Consider the following 21,236-nt stretch of genomic DNA (forward strand, 5'->3'; position numbering starts at 1 on the left):
AAGCCAGATTCCGGCTGAAAATAAAGAAAAAATTCCTGATTGTTAGAGCAACATGACAATGGAACCAATGACCTAGGGAGGTGGTGGGCTCTCCCACACTGGAGGCATTCAAGATGAAGCTGGACAGTCGTCTGTCAGGGATGCTTTGACTTAGATTCCTGCACTGAGCAGGGGGTTGGATTCAACAGTCTTATAGGCCCCTTCCAACCCTACTATTCCAAGATTCTATGATCATATGACATTGATGCAGGATGGTCAGTTTAGGTTCCAACCCTCTGACAAAGCAGCCCTCATTAGCCACAAAAGCTTGTGATAGTTTTTATGCTTACCAGAAAGGTAAATAAACCCTATTTGCATGAATATGCATTTTCCACTTTGTACCACTAGATGTCCTGAAAATTCTTTGTCTCGATTGATGCAGATTTTTTTGCTAGGAAAAGCAAAAAGAAACAGCTACACAAAGACACAGCTATGTATGAAAGGATCTTGGCTGCTGGGGCATAGTTTTAAGACCATAACTAATATTTACTGTATGAATGTATTCAGTTTAAAAGCTGAAAGGAAAGTGCTGTGATAATAGGGAACTTAACAATAATGGGAGATCTGTATCAAAAGGAGGAAGGATAGTTGCTCAGAGCCACGGAGATGGAAGCTGGGAAATTAATATTACAGAGATGGAAAGTGTGTGATTACTCAGAATAATAGACGGGTTGCATAGTAGAAATGAGAGGCTTAGCAAATCCATGAAAAATGTCCTTCAAGCTACAGAACATGATAAAAGATAGTTAAAATGCAGAAGACTAAGCTCTGCTGTTGGCGTATGCATAAATGTATAGCTAGAGTAACCCATCCATCTTAAATGGAACAATTCAAGGCCAAAGGCCAACTTGAAAGCCCATCAGCAGCCCAGTGCCTGTGTAGGAAAAGAGACACAGATGTTGATAGGCATTTTGGTGATCAGCATGTATCATAAATTTATTCACACAACCAATTACCTTATGTACTTTAGGGAAACAGTCACTACCTGTTTATTTTACAGACCATGTGCTCCCATATGGACGTCTCCACCCACTTCAGCTACCTGGAGTTGTCATAGAATCATAGAATAGTAGGGTTGGAAGGGGCCTACAAGGCCATTGAGTCCAACCCCCTGCTCAATGCAGGAATCCAAGTCAGAGCACCCCTGACAGATGGCTGTCCAGCGTCGTCTTGAACGCCTCCAGTGTGGGAGAGCCCACAACCTCCCTAGGTCATTGGTTCCATTGTCATATTGCTCTAACAGTCAGGAAGTTTTTCCTGATGTTCAGCCGGAATCTGGCTTCCTGTCACTTGAGCCCATTATTCTGTGTCCTGCACTCTGGGATGATTGAGAAGAGATCCTGGCCTTCCTCTCCATGACAACCTTTCAAGTACTTGAAGAGCGCTATCCTATCTCCCCTCAGTCTTCTCTTCTGAAGGCTAAACATGCCCAGTTCTTTCTGTCTCTCCTCATAGGGCTTTGTTTCCAGTCCCCTGATCATCTTCGTTGCCCTCCTCTGAACCCTCTCCAGCTTGTCTGCATCCTTCTTAAAGTGTGGTGCCTAGAACTGGACACAGTACTCTTTGTCTGTCATTACACCATGCCTGTGGAACTTCTTCCCCCTTCTTCTTTTACTCTATTCATGTGTGTGTGTGTGTGTGTGTGTGTGTGTGTGTGTAAGATACACCCCCACCCCCCGAGGGGTCCTCGAAGGAGGAGGAACTTGGTTTACCTGAGCTCAAGGACTCTTCTTCCCCTGAGAATGATCCAGCGGCAGTGTCTCCGGAGGGTGTCGGGGGTGCAGCTGAAGAGGAGGCAGACATTCCCCCTATCTGGTGAGGGCTTCCCTCCTCTGGTGAGGGCTTCCCTCCTCTGCCTCCTCCTTCCCCAGAAGGTTTGGATCCCAAGTCAGAAGTAGAGCATCAGCCCTCATGAAAGACTACATATGAAGCTCAGAGAGCAATCCTAGCCCCTTAGGAGAAGCGTCGGCCCACAGTCAAGGAATCTGGGAAGGCCTTCTTCCTATAGCTGACTTGGCTGGAAAGCTTGCTAATGAGTTGAAGCTGGGAGTTGGGTGTGTCCAGGCTACAGCCTGTATAAAAGGCAGCAAGGCCAGTCAAGCCATCATTGGCAACAATGTCTTTATCTGTCACTGGTATCCGTGCATGCTTTGTGTATTCTGAACTCCTGACCTGAACTGGACTTCATGAATGACTTTGGACTGATTCTGACTTCGCCTCTACGTCTCCATTGCTTGGATTTCTTGAACTGCCTAATGAGCTGTTTCTTGGCCATGCACCTTATCGCTGTTCATTACTACCAGCACCTTTGAAGCATCTCTGTTGGCAGAACTCCCAGTTAGAGGAAGCTGTGTGTTTTGAAAACACCTCCTGATAGAGGACTCTGTCTTTGAACTAGGACAGTGTGAGTGCAAGTGTGCGCACGTGTGTGTGTGTGCACATTCTGCCTGCTATAGATAATAACCCCGACGAGGAAAGTCAGGAGACCCACCCTGATCATGCTAGTAATTGTTGAATTATTTGCAGCTAACTTGAATATCTCATTCATGTCTTAAAAATAAAAATAAATGTTTAGTTGAAAACTTAGTAACTCTAAAAAACTGGCCATGTAAAAGACCTTTACAGAGCAGAATTACACAGAATCCTAGAGTAGGAGGGGGCCTTGTTGGTCCAACCCCCAGCTTGATGCATGAAATTCACAGCTAGAGTTTCACCAACAGATGGTTCTCCAGCCTCTGCATGAAGACCTCTAATGAGGGAGCACCTCCCCAGCTTCCACAGGTAATTGGTTCCACTATTGAATTGTTCTTACCATTAAGAACATTCACCGAATGTTCAACCAAAATCTAGCCTCCTGTGCTGACAACATTTGGTGGTCTTTTGCTCTGCTGACAAGGATTTGCGGGCAGGGTTAACACCTTGCACCCCTTAAGAGACTCCTCTCAGCCCCTTATTTGAGATTCCCTGTTTGCTCATGGGATGAACAGAAGGTTAGAAGACCCCTTAACAAAGCTGGTTAATCTGGGGGGTTCTCTGGATGGGTGGGGACTTTCCTCTACAGGGAAAATGGCATCCTTTTCTATCAGACGAGAGAGGTTTTATAGTGTGTGATAGCTTAGAAGTAGAACCTAAGAACCATGCTGGATCATGCCAAGGTCCATCTAGTCCAGCATTCTGTTCACACAGTGGCCCACCAGCTGCCCAAGGGAAAACTGCAAGCAGGACATGAGTGCAATAGCACCCTCCTGTACAGGTTCCCCGGCAACTCGGGGACATAGGCATATTGCCTCTGATACTGGAGGTAGCGTATAGCCATCATGACTAGTAGTCATTCTAATCCCCTTTTACAGCCATCCAAATTGGTGGCCATCACTACATCTTGCAGAAGTAAATTTCATAGTTTAATATGCACTGTCTCCCTATCCACTTTCTCCACACCATGCATAATTTTGTTTTGTACACCTCTATCATGTCTTCCCTTACTCGCCTTTTTTCTAAGTAAACAATCCCAGATGTTGTAACCTTTCGTGATACGGGAGTTGCTCTAGCCCCTTGTTTATTTTAGTTGCCCTTTTCTTCACTTTTCCCCAACTTTACAATATCCTTTTTTAGGTGCTGTGACAAGAACTGTACACAGTATTCCAAGTGTGGCTGCACCATAGATATGTATAAGGGCAGTATGATCTTGGCAGTTTTATTATCAATACCTTTCCCAATTATGCCTAACATGGAATTCGCCTTTTTCACTGCAGCCGCACACTGCGTGGACATTTTCATTGAGCTGTCCACCACAACCTCAAGATCTCTTTCTTGGTCAATAACCACTAGCCCTCAGCTTATATGTGAAATTGGATTTTTTTGCCCCAATGTGCATCACTTTACACTTGCTTACTTGCTTACATACAAAATCGCATTTCCTATTTTGATGCCCATTCTCCCACTTTGGAGAGATCCTTTTGGAGCTCCTCATGACCCCTTTTTGTTTTAACCTCCCTAAATAATGTGGTGTTATCAGCAAACTTGGCCACTTCACTGCTCCTAATTTCAGATCATTTATGACCAAGTTGAAAAGCATTGGTACCAGTACAGATCCCTGTGGGATGCCACTGTTTATAATCTTTACAGTTTGTCCACAACCTTCTTATCCTCGTTTAGTACTAGGGATGGTGTGGTTGCCCGATTCTGTCCTGGAATCTGGCAGAACACCCCTGCCCACACCCCTGAGCCCCGCTCCCCAAGCCACTGCATCCACTTTCCCCCTGTCCACGCTCAGCGAGCGGCCCACACTCACACTGGCGGCCTCGGTGAGCTCCGCAGTCACCATTTTTTAAAAAAAAAAATCAAATGGCAATTGCAAAAATGCGCAATTTGCAAATACGCATATTTGTCCACACGCAAAATGCATTTTTTTTGTAAAAAAATGCATTTCGTGCATATGCAAATATGCACATTTTTGCAATCACTCCCCCCCCCCCCAAAGGCAACCGCAGAAATCGATGAAGCCACTGGGGTGAGTGCAGGCTGCTTGCCATGCACAGCAAGGGCTCAAGCATGGTCTGGGGACCAGCGAGCAGGGGCAGGGGCTGGGCGGGTGCCCAGAGAACCCGGATGGGGGGGTTCGTACATCCCTATTTATTACTCCTTTAACTCCATTGTCATCCAACGGTCCAATTGCCTCCCTAGCTGGTTTCCTGCTTCTGATACAGTATATTTAAAGAATTCTTTATTGTTGGCCTTGATGTTGTTATCAATATTCCATTCAAGATGCTTTTTTTGCATCTCTTATTGTCTCTTGCACCTCCTTTGTCCAAGCTTGTGCTCCTTTTGGTTCTTGTCAGGATTCCTTTCGCCCCCACCTTACTTCTAAGCCCAAACATACACAGACGAGAGGCTTCAGTTTAGGGATGGCAGAGAATTCCACCACGGATTCCAGTGAGGCCAAATGCACTGGCATTCGGCTCCCTGGAATCCATGGCGGAATGGCCTCCTGCCCTCCCGCTGCCCCGCAGAACCCCCCGGGACAGCACTTACCTGGGGCAGATGCGGCAGCGGCTTTGGCGGCGGGTGCAGCAGTGTGGCAGCGGCGACAGAAGGTGCGGAGGCGGGGGCGGCGGAAGGTGCAGCAATGCCGGAAGGTGCAGGGGGTGGCGGAAGGTGCGGCGACGGCGGAAGGTGTGGTGGCGGGGCCGGCAGGTGCAGTGGCAGCGGGGGCGGCGGCAGGGGCAGTGGTGGGGGTGGCGGGGGCAGTGGTGGGGGCGGCGGGGGCAGCAGGGGCGGTGGAAGGTGCAGCAGTGGAAGGTGTGGCGGCAGAAGTTGCGGGGGCAGCGGAGACGGCGGGGGCTGGTCTCCTGGCCTGCCGCGGCTGGGCGCAGCGTATGCAAATGGCGGCGGCTACGGCGGCTGCCATTTGCGTTCAGTATTTTTCACCGTTCTAGCCTATGTAAATATTTACGTAGGCTAGAACGGCAAAAAATAGCGAATGCAAATGGCGGCCGCCGTAGCCGCGGCCATTTGCCTATGCGTTTTTTTTTACTTTGCTGTGATAGGCTATGTAAATATTTACGTAGCCTATCATGGTTAAGTACAGGGACACAAACGGCGGCGGCTATGGCTGCCGCCGTTTGCGTCCTTGCTGCCCAGCGGCCGGATGTCCGGCCACCGGCAGAGACGGCCGGCAGCTCCACAGAATCCCCACGGAGTGGAGCTGGCCGGGCAGGATTCTGGGGGGAGGGACGGAGCGCCTCTCCCCTGTCGAGGATTCCGGGGGGGAGGGACAGAGCGCCTCCCCCCCCACCATGAAGCAGATCCGCAAAACGGTAAGTGACTTTTGTACATCCCTACTTCAGTCTACAGCTTTTTAATCCATTACTTCACAGGGTCATACAGATGCAAATTCTCAGTGACTCTCAGTCTACAAAGGAATGCCTTCAGGGGATTCAAAAGGAAGTTATGAGAGTTGCCTGCCGTTTGATGAGGGAGGCGGTCTGATTAGCCTAACTTAAGTGGGGGAGGTCCCTCTCTTCTCGCGAGGCCTCGAAGCGCAGCTTTTCACACAAGGCCAATCGGGTAGACCGTCTAAGTTCTGCCCTGCCTTCTCTCTCTCTGCTCTGCGCCTGCGTCTGGCATCTATTAGGTCATACTCCTCAGACCCCGCCTCCTGTTCGCTGCCTCTCACGGGGTGTGTGTGTGAAGAGGGATCCTCATCCTGAGCCAGCTGGATGTTTGTAACCTGGGAAGCTGGCCTACTCATATCTAGACTAGCCTGGGAAAACACCTCCCCCATGTCTGGCGGTTCTCCTTCAGAATCTGAACTGCTACCCCACTCCCTGCGCTCAGAAACACTCCTGACAGTTCTCCTCATTTGGGCAAGACTTCTATTTTCTGAAAGAAGTCTTCTCTCTAATAGCTTCCTTGACACTGCTCATTAATCATGCTGGTAACCTCTTGGACTTGGTGCTACCTTTTCTAACCTGTGGTATACATTCTCGCTGAGCTTTTATATTGTGGTTTTGAGTAACCTCCAAGTATTTTGAAGGCATTTAACCCTCTTGACTCACCCTTTGATCTACCTTTCTATCAGTTCCCTCATTTTAGAGACTTTCCTCTTTTGAAGTCAAATGTGACTGAATGGGACTTCCTTGGCAATTTTCCACTTAAATATATATTAAGTCTGATGGCACTGTGGTCACTCACATGTCACATTAGGTTCTGCATGGCACCACTTAGGATTAAATCTATGGTTGCCTCCTCTCTGGTCAGTTCCTCTGGTCATAGTCATTTAGGGCATCAAGAAATTTAACCATTCATGATTGGAACTTGCATTTATCCAGTCTACGCAGGGGTAATTGAAGCCTTCCATTATTACAACACTTCCTCATGCCTTCCTGATTTCATTTTCCCATTCAAGGTCACCCTGAGCATTCTGGTCTGGGGGACAATAGCATGTCCCTAGTACTAAATTCCTTTTGGCACTCAGTAATGTCACCCAAAGTATTTCTGTGGAGGGGTCTGGCAATGTTAGGTTTTCTAGTCTGCTTGAAACTATGCCCTTCTTAATGTACAGAGCAACACCTCCTCCAGTATGCCCTTCCTTGTAGAGTTTCTGTAGAGTTTCTGTAGAGTTGATATCTAGAGACGACCATATCTCACTAGCTGTACAACTTGTAGAGTTGTAGAGTTTCTGTAGAGTTGATATCTAGAGACGACCATATCTCACTAGCTGTCTCCATTCCACCAGGTTTCCGTTATGCTCACTATATCTAGGTTCCCCTTTAAAACCAGGCACTCCAACTCTCATTTTTTGGCTCAGAGGTTTCTATCAGTAACACAGAAACACCTATACACGGTGTCCCTCCCCAGATGTCTCTGGCATGTGCATCTTCTGCAATGGCCCTTAGGCTTCTTTGACTGGCTATCATGTTTGACCATATGCTCAAGACCTATTTCCTCCTCTTCTACATTTGGGGAATCAGAAATATTTTCATCTTCACCCCCTAGGGATGATTCATCCCCAACTGGATGCTTTCCAGCTCCTGTTGGCTTTCCCCCAGGGTTCAGTTTAAAAGCTGCTCTGCCACCTTTTTTTATGTTAAGGGCCAGCAGCTGAGTTCTCTTGTGGTTCAAGTGAAGCCTGTCCCTCTTGTACAGGCCTGGTTTGTCCTAAAATCTTCCCTACTCCCCAACAAATTTGAGCCCCTCCTCTCTACATGCATTGAGATTCCTCAGCTTCGCCTGTCTAGCTGGCCATGTGTATGGAACAAGTAGCATTTCAGAGAAAGCCACCTTGGTGGTCCTGGATTTCAACCTCCTACTTAACAACCTAAATTAGTCTTCCAGGACCTCATGACTACATTTCCACACATGACTGGTACCAACATGGACCACAACCACTGACTCCACCCCAGCACTATCTACAAAGCTATTCAGACAGCATGTGATATCCGCAACCTTTGCATCAGGCAGGCAATTGGCCATACAGTCTACATGCCCATCACAAACCCAGCTGACTGTGTGTCTAATGATCGAATCTCCCACCACCACAAGCCCCCCTCCCCCCAGTGGCAAATCTTCAGCCTGAGAGTATTTTTTTTTCATCTTCCAAGGAATGGGTCTCTTCTGAGGGATCATTTCCCTCTTCCTCAGAATGACACCCTCCTTCCCCAAGACCCCCATCCTCTGTGACAGAAGAGGAGCTGTCACCCAGGGATTGGGGCACTGCTATTAGGTACCTTAAGGTCTAGTCCACCAACCTCTGCCTCTCTCAGCTTCTCCAGTTCAGCAACCTTGGCTTCAAGGAAACAAAGTTGTTCCCTGAGAGCCAGGAGGTCATTCAACCTCACACACACCCATGACTTCTGTCCAAGTAGCAGATAATCATACATGCGGCACTTTGTTTGTCCTGCCATGGTCTCATTCCCCCACCTCTTAGGTAATTCTTGGCCTTATCCATTGTGTCAAGATTCTTGGGCTGCTAGTTTTCTGCTGGTTTTGGCATATTCTAACTGTATACCTTTCATGGTAATCCTTCTCAAGGTAAGGGCAACTTCCTCCCCCTTGAACTACTCCCCCCCCCATGTTTGGACTATCTAGGAAGCAGTGCCTTGTTGTCAGTGTTGCTGACCAGCCAAGAGTTCAGGAGATAACCATTCTCCTCACGTATCTTATTTTTCATTGGGTAAGTATTAGAACACTTATCGGGCTGAGAACTGTTTGATTGAAGAGTTCTGTTCTATCACTCTGCAGTTCATGTAGTTAAACTGGACTCTCAATAAGAAGCATTTATTATTTTCCAATTCACCCTGAGACTTTATTAATGCCATTACTCCTAATACAATCATGTTATTTGAAGTAACAAAAATTGGCCACAGTTTTCTTGTACTGCTGCTTTAGCCTTCCTAGCCACCATAGTGTGTGTATAGGCTGAATTCCCCTGTAGCATTTGTCTCTAAGTGCAGGCACTATGTTGCCTGTTATATTGTAGATATTATTACATACATACCAGACCCTGGGTCAAACTATGAACGATTAAATCAAGAATTGCAAATGTAAGCAAGAGAATAATTTTAACTGTTCATTTTTTCCATGTTCCATGTTCAGAAACAGCATACCTCTGGCTACTACAAGTGGGGGACAAAGAAAATAAGTTTGCCATTGCCTTCTTGTGCTGCTTGGGAGCTTCCTAGTAGTATCTGGCTGACTGTTATTGGAAACACAAAACTGGGGTAGATTAAACTTGGTGTAACTCTGAAAAGATCTTATGTTCAAGTGTTTTCCAATTACGTCTGGGGTTTGGGGTTGGGTCAAGAGATAAAATTAGTTCCGGACGGGCCAGTCAAAAGAAATGCCAATGCAATATGTTCACTTACCTTAAGAACATACCACAAGAAGAGTCCTGCTGGATGAGACCAAAGGCATCCTGCTTCTCACAGTGGCCAACCAGATGCCTATGGGAAGCCTATGGGAAGTCCACAAGTAAGACTTGCCGTCGATTGCCCTATCCTGCTGTTGTTCCCCACGCTTACTGAGCCTGGACATAACATATAACCTTCATTGATAGCCATATCCTGCATGATTTTGTCTAATGCCTTTTTAAAGCCATTTAAGTTGATGGCTGTTACCACACCTTGTGACAGCAAATTCCATAGTTTGTACACTGTGTGAAGAAGTGCTTCCTTTTGTCAGTCCTCAGTCTTCAACGGTTTAGCTTAATGGGCAAATATAGGTGAACCTATAACTTTCAAATACATCACTCCAGTTTCCCACATTCTTCTACAATGAATAAAGCTCATGCCAGCATAAAGTCAGCAGTAACGTTACAGCAGTGATAGCCACAACAAATGATCCTGGATGAGTACAGAGATGAGTTATTTGGGCTGATGGCCAGCCAGTGACTTTTCTTATGCCAGATTTGACCTATGGGACATCAGTTGCTACCCTCTTGTGCAACTTGTGGCCCTCCAGATGCTTGGGCCTACAACTGCCATCAGCCCTAGCCAACATAGCCAGTGGGTAGGGATCATGGGAGTTGTAGGCTAAAAAACCCTGGAAGGCCACATGTTGCCCATCCCTGCTCTAGTGTATGCACTAAAGAGTCTTTATGGCTGCTTGTTAACACATTTTGCTGTGTAAAGGCAACAGGTGGCTCAAATGAAATAGATCAAGGCACACCTCAAAATCCCTGTAGCTTTATTGTTGTTGCCACAGGCAGAAACATTGGAATATTTCTAATGCACAATTTTTCTGTTGATGTGGCTTGTTACGCATTTTCTGAATATGGCGATGTTGTCATAGGTTGGCCATGCTTCCATGGCAACAGGTCTGGCTGCAAAAGCAAGTCTTGAGAAGGTGTGTGGAGCTGAAGATGAATAGTAAATAATATGTATGGTAAATAGTAAAAGGAGAGGGAGAAGATACAATGTACCTGGAAATAGTACCCAGTGTAAAACAGTTGCCATGTCAGCATGTATGCTAAGCCATGGCTTGGGAGCCACTGCTTGATGTGTGAATAAATATCTTGGTCAACCAATGCATTTGAGATGGATCACGCCAGTCTCTCTCAGCTGGTTTCTTCATTTCCTCCTAACAGGGTTAGGGGAAGGCCCACACAATAGTGAAGGTCTTCACTCATTCTCCCAAGCAGCCTAGGACTCCACTGTGGAGAAGCAACTCCCATGCCACTTGAGGGGGCGGGTGTATGAAGGAGGCCTACTATTAGCCGTCAGGTACTGTGACACCTCGGTAAGGTGCAGAACAACTGAGCTACAGTATTTCAGAGTCAGGTCACAGCCTTCAACTAGCCATTTAGATAAGACTATATCATTCAGACGATCTGTTCCCTGGATCACAGTTTCATTTTCTTCCAATGCTCTTTGCCAATTCATCTCTTGCAAAGTCCATTATATTCATCTTCAACATCCTGGTTTAGTGCTGCCACTAAGTGCACTCCAGAGAGCAACTGATTTTAAACAGAACGTTGTGGCAATTTGTCTGATTAAAAAGACCAATAATGTTTGTTTCATTACGTGGTGAAAAAGAACATCACATTCTCAATGAATGAGTATGGAAACAAATGTGCCCAGTTTGGTTCTTGCCATGGATTTCCTTTTCATTCACAGAATGAGTCAGCGGCCATGTGTGCTGGGGAAGGTCACACTGTGCTGTTCAGTAGCTATTGTTGCTGAACAGTGTCATGACCCAGAACAGGAGCAATAGCCAGGACTCAGAGTTGGATGAGGAGGAACCAGCTGGCTTGGGTGAGCCAGCGCCAGTGATGGGGCCACTGGATTCAAGACCTCAGAGAAGTCCAGCCCCAGGACCCCCAGAAACAGTGCCCCCTGATTGTACTCCCCAAAGGAAACAGGGTCCTCCTGGCCAGGGACCTTATACTCCCCATATCTTGCTCACCACATGGGAGCAGATGAGGTGACTACATGCTCAGTTCTAATCCTGAGGGCTGCCCATTTAAGGCTCTCCAGTCTTCATCCAGGTGGACTGGAGTCTGAGTGGGGTAGTCAGGGCTCCACTCAGTTTGAACCAGGTTTGATACGTTATCTTTTCTGCGTAATTCTGGCATTAAGTGCCATTATTCCCCCCCTTTTTTTTTACATCCCTGGAGCAAGATCCTACTTTGTGTAGGGGAAGGAGACCTATAACCTTTCCCCCCTCACTGTGGTCCTCATCCAGATCAAGATCCTGCACCTGCAATTTGCATTGCCAATAGGATCCATTCATTTTGATGGATACCTTTTTGGCAAAGCAAATTGCAGGTGTGGGCCTCCCATCCCAGACTGGGATTGAAGTGCGGAGCAAAAGATTAAAGGCCCCCCCCCACAGATCACCCCCTGCACTGGGAATTAAAAAACAAAACTCTCTGCACTCAAGGCCAGAACAACACATAACGAGTATCATAGAATTATAGAATAGTAGGGTTGGAAGGGGCCTACAAGGCCATCGAATCCAACCCCCTGCTCAGTGCAAATACACAAGTAGTGTGTATTTTGGTGCTGAGATGCCATTGGAACAAGTGATCAGTTCCCAGAGATCTGTTTATGTTCCAGAATGTTCTGTACCCAACTGCCCTTGCTCTTGGGCTAGATCATGGCCTGCCAAGCTTGGGAATCCTGTGCATTCCTCTGTGTTTGTGCTCTTGGACATGAATCACAGATTGGACTCTGCCTGTTCCACCAGTTCCGGTTGCTGAACTGCACTATCTGCCTCCTTGGGACAAGACAAGGAGGGACTGGGAAGGGAAGACTCATTTACAGACGAGCTGAAAGGGGGTGGGGTAGGAGAGAAGTGCAAACTCATAGTGGTGTACCTATGCCATGGTCCTTAGACCTCAGTGGAGGAATAAATAAATTATGTCTTTGGTTCATGTTGAGAACATAAGAGCCCTGCTGGATTAGACCAAGGGTCCATCTAGTCCAGCATTCTGTTCACACAGTGGCCAACCAGTTGTTGACCAGGAACCCACAAGCAGTACATGAGCGCAATAGCACCCTCCTACCCATGTTCCCAGCTCACTGTCTCTGGTACTGGAGGTAGCACATAGCCATCAAGACTAGTAGACATTGATAGTCTTCTCCTCCAGGAATTTGTCTAAACCCCCTTTAAAGCCATCCAAACTGGTGGCCATCACTACATCCTGTGGTAGCAAATTCAGTAGTTTAACTGCGCTGTGTGAAGAAGTATTTCCTTTGATCTGTCCTGAATCTCGCATGGGTCAGCTTTATGGGATGACCTCAGGTTCTAGTATTTTGAGAGAGGGAGAAAAATGTCTCCCTAAAATGTTGGTCTCTGAAGGCTATTATACTATTTGTATTTTGGATTCTAGGTCATTAAAAGAGTTCTGAGGCCCAAGGAAGAAGGGAGAAAAGAACATGCCATCCAGACAACTTGTCATTCGGAACTTGCCAATGGAAAATGGCTTGGAACCAGGCTACCTGAAAGACTGCCTTCTCCCATACAAGCCTGCATGGTTCTTAAGAGCTTCTGGAGAGGCCCTTCTTTTGAGACTGCTACCTTCAGGGGCGTGTTTGATGGCGACCCGAGAGAGGGCCTTTTCAATGGCCTCTCCCAGGCTGTGGAACTCCCTCCCAAGGGAGGCTAGGTTTGCTGCCTCTCTGCTGTCCTTCTTCCAGCAGGCAAAGATGGCTTTGTTCAAGAAGGTCTTTGGCCTATAAGTGGGTCTGTTGGGTTGGGTGCTAGTTTATCCTCCCCCACCCCCTGTACTTATGTTTCTATTGTGTTTTAATATATTGCTGTATTGTTTTAATCAATTATAATTGTACTTTTTTTTTGTGGAAAGGCAGGGTACAAATCAATCAATCAAACACCTGAAGCACCTGGTTCCCCTGCTTCAGGTCTTGGGACATTAAAAGATCTCCGCAGCTTCAGGAATACAGTAGTCTTCAGGCACCTGCCAAAGGGTGATGCCTATGCGAGTCCACCATTTGGGAATAGTGCTTTGGAGGTGAGGTGAAATGGTGTAGGGTTTTTTTTTTAACTGATCACAGAATGTTGGGGAACAGGTAGGTTCTAGGTTTTCTGAGTTGTTAGGGAATGGACTGTAGCCCCCATTGTGAGGGTTAAAATATTGGTAATGGGTGGGGAAAGGGTATGAATTTACAATTGCAGTTTAAAATGTTTAAACTAGTGATTCATAAACTGACCCCACCATAATTCATAAGATGCTCGCTGAGTTACGAATCCAGTGTTATAAACTCAGTTGACAGTTCCCTTTTCTTATGAGGTTTTGAAATATCTTCACATTTTTGCACATGCACTTCACCAAAGCGCATCTTGGGAATGTGGTGTACAAAACATGGTACTCTTTCCCACCCTGTGCATCAGGACACATTCTGTCTCTGGCCATCTGTTATCACTTTGTTTACAATAGAAGACTGACTTGGAGCTACAGGCAGAGCCTGTGGAAGCAGAACAAGCAGAAGCAGCATGGAAATGCTTATTCATTATGTTGGGTTATTGTACAGTCCCAAACTTTTAACCCAACTGATTCCTTTGGCAAAGAGTAATTAAAGACTTAAAAATCACCCCACATGGGTGCATTGAAAACAGAACCTTTTCATTTCCTTCAGAAACTAAATGGGTACAGCAACGAACAACTGAGCACGCTCAAACATGGCAGAATTTGACTGCTTGGTCGTGTCATCCGTGCAGATGCAGGCACAGAAAATATAAAGTAACTCATCTTTATCAGTTTGGATTATGAACATTTTAAAGCTTGTTGGATCAAAGTCAGGGCTCATAGTACATTTGAGAATTACGAGCCTCCTAGATTCGGCTGATTCTGAGTTTCAGCAGCATCATTAATGTAAACTGCTTCAAGGACCTGATGGTTGAAGATAAATGGGATATAAATAGAATGAATGAATGAATGAATGAATGAATAGAAAAACATAACCACATTCAGGGCTGGCTCTGGGTTTGAGGATTCCACCCAGCAAAGTGGCATCTAGTACCACCCCAACATCTGTGCCCCCTTCCCCCAAAGGGCACTGAAAGTGGCAGCAGCAGTGCCATGATGGGTAGTGGGCAGCTTGTGGTGTTGTGGGGAATTTTTATTATTATTATTATTATTATTATTATTAAATTTATTAATCGCCCATCTGGCTGGTAACCCAGCCACTCTGGGCGGTGTACAACATACAACAAAACAGTTTAAAACAATAAAATTCTACAATAAAAACATTTTCTAAAATACCCTAACCCACCCCAAATGCCTGCCTGAACAACCACGTTTTTAATGCACGATGGAAGCTCATTAAAGAGGGGGCATGGCGGAGTTCCCTAGGGAGGGAGTTCCACAGAGTGGGGGCCACCACAGAAAAGGCCCTCTCCCTCGTCCCCACCAGTCTAGCTGTCCTGGCTGATGGGACAGAGAGAAGGCCATCCGAGGCTGATCTTGTTAAGCGGCCTGTCTGGTGCTGCTGGAGGCGCTCCTTAAGATAGGCTGGGCCGGAACCATATAGGGTTTTAAAGGTCAAAACCAACACCTTGAATTTGGCCCGGAAAACAACTGGTAACCAGTGCAACTCCTTCAGCACTGGAGTGATGTGATCTCGCCGGCGGCTGCCTTTAATCAGGCGAGCCGCCGCGTTCTGTACCAGCTGCAGCTTCTGAACCGTCTTCAAGGGTAACCCCACGTAGAGTGCATTACAGTAGTCTAAACGAGAGGAGACCAGGGCATGTACTACCGATGGGAGCAGATGGTCGGGAAGGAAGGGGCACAGCCGCCGTATCAGATGGAGTTGATACAGCGCTGTCCGGCTCACAGCTGACACCTGAGCCTCCATGGACAGCTGGGAGTCCAAAATGACCCCCAGACTGCGGACCTGGTCTTTCAAGGGTAGCCGTACCCCATTCAACACCAGGTCAACATCCCCCAGCCTTCTGTTGTCTCGCACCAAAAGTACCTCGGTCTTGTCAGGGTTCAGCTTCAGCTTATTCCTCCCCATCCAGCCACTCACCGTCTCCAGACATTTGGACAGGGATTCTACGGCCAACCTTGGTGAAGATTTGAATGAGAGGTAGAGCTGCGTGTCATCCGCATATTGATGACACCGCACCCCAAACCTCCTGATGATAGCCCCCAGTGGCTTCACATAGATATTAAATAGCATCGGGGAGAGGATGGAACCCTGTGGCACCCCACAAGTGAGTGGCCACGGGTCCGAAACCTCCTCTCCCAGTGCTACCCTCTGGTACCTGCCGGACAGGAAGGACCAGAACCACCGCAATACGGTGTCTCCAATGCCCAACCCCTCCAGGCGGTCCAGGAGGATACCGTGGTCAACGGTATCAAAAGCCGCTGAGAGGTCGAGGAGAACAAGGAAGGAGCATTCACCCCTATCCAGAGCCCTCCTCATATCATCTACCAAGGCGACCAAGGCCGTTTCTGTCCCATGCCCAAGCCTGAAGCCCAACTGAAATGGGTCTAGATAATCAGTTTCTTCCAAGTGTGCCTTCAGCTGCATCGCCACCACCTGCTCAATCACCTTGCCCCAAAATGGCAGATTTGAGACTGGGCAAAAGTTGTTCAAAACTTGAGGATCCAAGGAGGGCTTCTTTAAGAGCGGTCTTATCACTGCCTCCTTGAGGGCTGATGGCATCACTCCCTCCTCAAGGGAGGCGTTCACCACCGCCCTGATCCCCTCACCCAGCCTCTCTCTGCAGCCCATAATGAGCCAAGATGGGCAAGAATCAAGTAAGCAGGTGGTCGGCCTTACAGATGAAAGCACCTTGTCCACTTCATCAGGAGGAAGAAGCTGGACAAGCTTCTTCCTCCTGATCGATCCCACAAAACCGGTTTGCCACAGGCCGCCTCTTGCTCACTAACTGTATCCACAGCGTGCAGAGTAACACACCTAATCTGATCAATTTTATCTGCAAAGTGCCTTGCCAAGGCCTCACAGGAGGCCTTAGAATGCTCCAGTGGTTCAGGAGCCAAAGGACCGACCAGGCTTCAGACCACTTGGAACAGCCTCCTGGGACAGCACTCTGCAGACGCGATAGAGGCAGCATAATATTCCTTTTTTGCTGCCTTCACCGCCACGTGATAGGCTGAAGATACAGCTCTAGCCCGTGTCTGATCGTCTTTGGAGTGAGACTTCTGCCACCGGCGCTCTAGCCGTCTCACCTCCTGTTTCAGAGCTCGTAACCGCGGATTGAACCATGGTGCAGTCCGAGACCTGTTCAGGGGGAGAGGGTGTTTCGGAGCCACCTGATCTAATGCCCCAGTGATTGCGGTATTCCAGCCACCCACCAGGGTCTCGACCGAGTGGCCGTTGGTGTGCCCCAGAGAATCCCCAAGCGCATTCAGGAATCCATTTGGATCCATAAGACGCCTGGGGCGGACCATTTTAATGGGTCCTCCACTCCTGCAGAGGGGTTGTGGAACTGAGAAGTCCAACGTCACCAGATAGTGATCTGACCATGACAAGGGGGTGGTGGATATACCCCTGACTTCCAGAACACTCCCTGCTTCTCCAGAAACAAACACAAGGTCTAGTGCATGATCAGCTACATGGGTGGGCCCAGTTAGAATATGGTGCAGCTCCCAGGAGGCCATGGTCTCCATGAAGTCCCGAGGTGCTCCTGTGAGGATGGCCTCCGAACGTACGTTGAAGTCCCCCAACACCAATACGTTAGGGGACTGTACACGCACATCAGAGACCACCTCGGCCAGGGAGTCAGTCACCTCAAGCACCTCGGCCAGGGAGTCAGTCGTGCAGCGGGGTGGACAGCACACAAGCAGAATCCGCAGACTGCCCTTCGGGCCCAACCTCCAGTACCTGCACTCAGCAACCTTGGTCTCCTGGAGAGGGGGTCTGGTGAAGACCAAGGACTCTCGGTAGATAACAGCCACTCCCTCTCCCCGATCCCCAGCCCTTGGCTGCTGTGCATACGAAAATCCGGCTGGACACATGGCTGCAAGGATTGGAGCAGCAGCCTCAGCCAGCCAGGTCTCCGTAATACATGCCAGGTCTGCACCCTCATCCAGGATCATGTCATGGATGAGGGAGGTTTTCTGGGTAACAGACCTGGCATTGCAGAGCAGCAAACGAAGGCCAGAAGATGGGGTCACGCCTCCCCCAGCCATCCTTTGGCTCTGGACAGGCCCGGAGCAGGGGACAGATACTACACATCTCTCCCTTGTTCCGCTTATCTGGCATGGCCTGCCCCTAGCGCTCTGCCAGTGCCTGCCACTCAGCCTTGGTATGTTCTGGCCCCCAACACTCCCCCCACTGCCTCCATCAGGTGGACACATGCCCCCTCGCTCCCGCCTATCAGGCAGGCTACCCACCCCTAAAAACACAACAAAATCCCCCAGAAAAAACAACAACAACAACAACAAAAACCGATTAAAAAAATCCCCTTAAAAATAACACCAGGCAGGAGTCCACAGGGAAGGCCTGGTGGTGGTGGTGGTGGTGGTGGTGGTGGTGGTGGTGGCGGCGGCGGCGGCGGCGGCGGCAGCAGCAGCAGCAGGCCCAGCAGCTACAGCAGCAGTCATGCCTCTTACCCAGTGGTGGTGGTGGCTTCTCCTGCAGGCCCTGGCTCTCCCAGGCCACCTCAGCCAGCCAGCTTATGTAGCCCCTCCAGGGAGGGACAGGTAGAAGCAGCACAGCTGGCTCGGTACCTGGGGGCCTGGTCCTGCAGGGACTGGCGGTCTGCCAGGCAGAAGTCTGAAGGGAAGGCCTGGTGGTGGTGCCGGCGGTGGCGGCGGCGGCGGCGGCAGCAGCAGGCCCAACAGCAGCAGGCACGCCTCTTCCCCGGTGGTGGCGGCTTCTCCTGCAGGCCCTGGAATTCTACATGGTTGAAATCCAGTAGCCCCCACTGAGTAAAAACAAAGCTCGGGGAGGAAAGGGGTAGGCTGGTGGGACTAACCTGGAGCAGGCATCAGCATCCATGGGCCCTCACCATGTGCCTGAGGATACCAGGTGCTAATACTGGGCCTGATGACATTCCATGATGGTGTCTTAATCCAGCTCACCACTATTGGACCCTGGAAACGACTAGTGGCAGTGGTAGAATGTAGCCTTGCATCACCGCTATAATGAGATGTAGTGGCAGGACTGACTCTGAGCTCAGGGAGATAGTTAGCAGCTCAGATTCAGAAGAGGAGCAGCCAGAACCAGGGCATGCTGGCCCAGTATTAGCACCTGGTATCCTCAGGCAGGTGGTGAGGGCCCATGGATGCCTGCAGACCACCCAGCGGTTCGCCTCATGCATAGGGATGTACGAAAGGCACTTACCTGGTCCCGCAGCTTGCTTCGTGGTGGGGGGGAGGCGCTTCAGTTCTCCCCCCGAAGTTCAGGCCGGGGAGGGAGGCGCCCCGCCTCGTCCAGCCGAAATTCAGGCCGGGGAGAAGCGCCCCGTCTCCCCGGCTGCGAAATACAAAAGTGAAAAAACAAACAAACACACACCCATGATAGGCAACGTAACGATTTACGTAGTCTATCACGGCTAGATTTCCAAAGTCAGCCGTGATAGGCTACGTAAATCGTTATGTAGCCTATCACGGGTGACTTTGGGGGAAAAAAAAGCACGTATGCAAACGTTTGCGTTCCTTATTTGGGCCCGGGTAGTCTACGTAAAGATTTATGTAGACTATGGCGAAAATAAGGGCAACGCAAATAGTGTTGCCCTTATTTTCGCCATAGTCTACAAAAATCTTTATGTAGACTACCCGGGCCCAAATAAGGAACGCAAATGGCGGCGCCCATGGGCGCCGCCATTTGCGTACGTGCTTTCCCCCCCCACAAAGTCACCTGTGATAGGCTACGTAACGATTTACGTAGCCTATCACGGCTGACTTTGGAAATCTAGCCGTGATAGGCTACGTAAATCGTTACGTAGCCTATCACGTTTTTTTTTTCTTTTTACTTTATTTTGTAATGGCAGCGGCAGCAGCCGGTTGGAAGACCGGCCGCCGCCCCCGCCCCCGACGAACCGCCGACGAACCGCCACCGGGACCCGCCGCCGAGAGGGACATTCGAGGGAGGTAAGTCCCATCCCAGGGGGGTGGCGGGGGGGTGGCGGAGAATTTCACCGCCAATTTTGGGGGGCCGAATGCGTTGGCATTCGGCCTCCCCGAGATTCGTGGAGAAATTCTCCGCCATCCCTACCATGCAGTCAGCAGGGGCAGGCAGCCAGCAGGGGTCCAGCGAGCGGCTCGTGAAGCAGACTTGGGTGAGTCCGTCCATCCTTGCTTGCTCAGTCTGCTGTCCAGGCACTATTGATGGGGAACTTCTAGCTCCAACTCTTTCTTCTGATGGTTCTTTATCTTGGACTGGACAGCCCTTCAAACCAAGGACATCTTCAAAACAGAGGACAGCCCTCTGTAAAAAGGGACACATGCCCACCCTAGCTACTCCCCTCTATTTTTGTCTCCATTCATGCCTTGTTTAAAAGGCCTTTATATAGCTAGGAGCTGCTCTAAACCCAACATCTTTAGGTCTCTTATTCAAATCATGATGAACACATCTAGGATGGTTTACCTTTGCAAAGTGTAATGTTTCAACAGCTTTCCATATAGAAAAGTGGAATCAATATTTTGTTGTTGTGGATACAGAAAATGTAAATAATTTTGTTTCAAATTGACATTTTGACTTAAATGTCACCTCTGTGCATTTGGAAAACAAGAAAACAACTTAATTTTAAAAAATAAAATATACTGAACACGTTAGCATTGACCAGTAGCTGGACTGCCTAAGGGTATTTTTACATCACACCAAAAGGACCTTTGAGTTTCTCTTGTGCTGTTTGTGTACATGTGTGGATAATGTTAACGGAGGACAGGAGCGAGTATGTGGAAAAGAGGAATTTAAAAAAGCATCAGTATAGATCCAATTTACATGTAAGGTTACACACCTGAGACATGAAAAAAACAAACGAACACCCGATTTAAGCATCACTTGTGAAAATGACTTAAGGAAAAGAAAGTACCGGTAATGAATAGGTTTCCTAGGGTGCTATCCTGGTCCAAAGAGGTGGAAAGAAGCAAAGGGGCTCTAGAAAACGACACACAGGTGCTCAATGTATTTGAGGGCTGTGCAGAAAACTTAAAAGCATTACACATCATCATTCACCAACATTAATAACCACAAAGGTACTGAAGGATTCAAAACAAACCCTTAGGATCCAAACAGGTTAGTCTAAATTGTGAGTGTTCTTGGAATCTAAGGAATGCAAGTGCCACTCAAAATTATAAACTATAAGTACATATTTCCTTGTGTTGGGGGCACGGTTGGGTATCCATCCATGCCATGTTCCTGATCCCCTCTTTTAGCCTCTCCTGACATTGCAGCTCTGACAGAAGAGGTAAGTGATGTAGAACTTTTTGTGGGGAATGGGAGGGGAGATCTGAAGTTGGATCTCACCCTCCAGTGGTAGACATCTCCCTCTCTCTCCCTCTCTCTCCCTCTCTCTGCCCTTGGCGGGGGAGATCCTATACATCCCATTGCTCCTGGGATGCCCTGCCAAGGGGCATAGGATTGTACCTTCAATGTCCCAGGTTATGATGTCTGGATTCAGTAACTTCTTAAGTTTTTTTAAAAATTTGTTTACTGTAGAACATTTTCTTTTGTTGCCCTATTTGTCTTTTGTGATACTGTTGTTCTTTTTTTAATATAGAAGACATTTTTAAGAGACAAGTCTATCACTGCCACAGTCAG

At 48.3% G+C, this 21,236-nt stretch overlaps 1 long non-coding RNA gene across 1 annotated transcript in view; it reads left to right on the forward strand.

The window, feature by feature from the left end:
• LOC146359968 (uncharacterized) overlaps nt 1-14,108 on the forward strand; it is an 82,275-nt gene extending 68,167 nt beyond the window's left edge. The window contains exon 3 of the long non-coding RNA XR_014786892.1: nt 12,872-14,108. This is a non-coding gene — a long non-coding RNA (uncharacterized LOC146359968). The remainder of the gene's footprint in view (nt 1-12,871) is intronic.
• The last annotated feature ends 7,128 nt before the right edge of the window (nt 14,109-21,236 follow it).

The sequence above is a fragment of the Heloderma suspectum genome, chromosome 1 (genome assembly GCF_057233095.1).
Source record: "Heloderma suspectum isolate Gila_16-S chromosome 1, 16-S_ref, whole genome shotgun sequence".
Lineage (NCBI taxonomy): Eukaryota > Metazoa > Chordata > Lepidosauria > Squamata > Helodermatidae > Heloderma > Heloderma suspectum.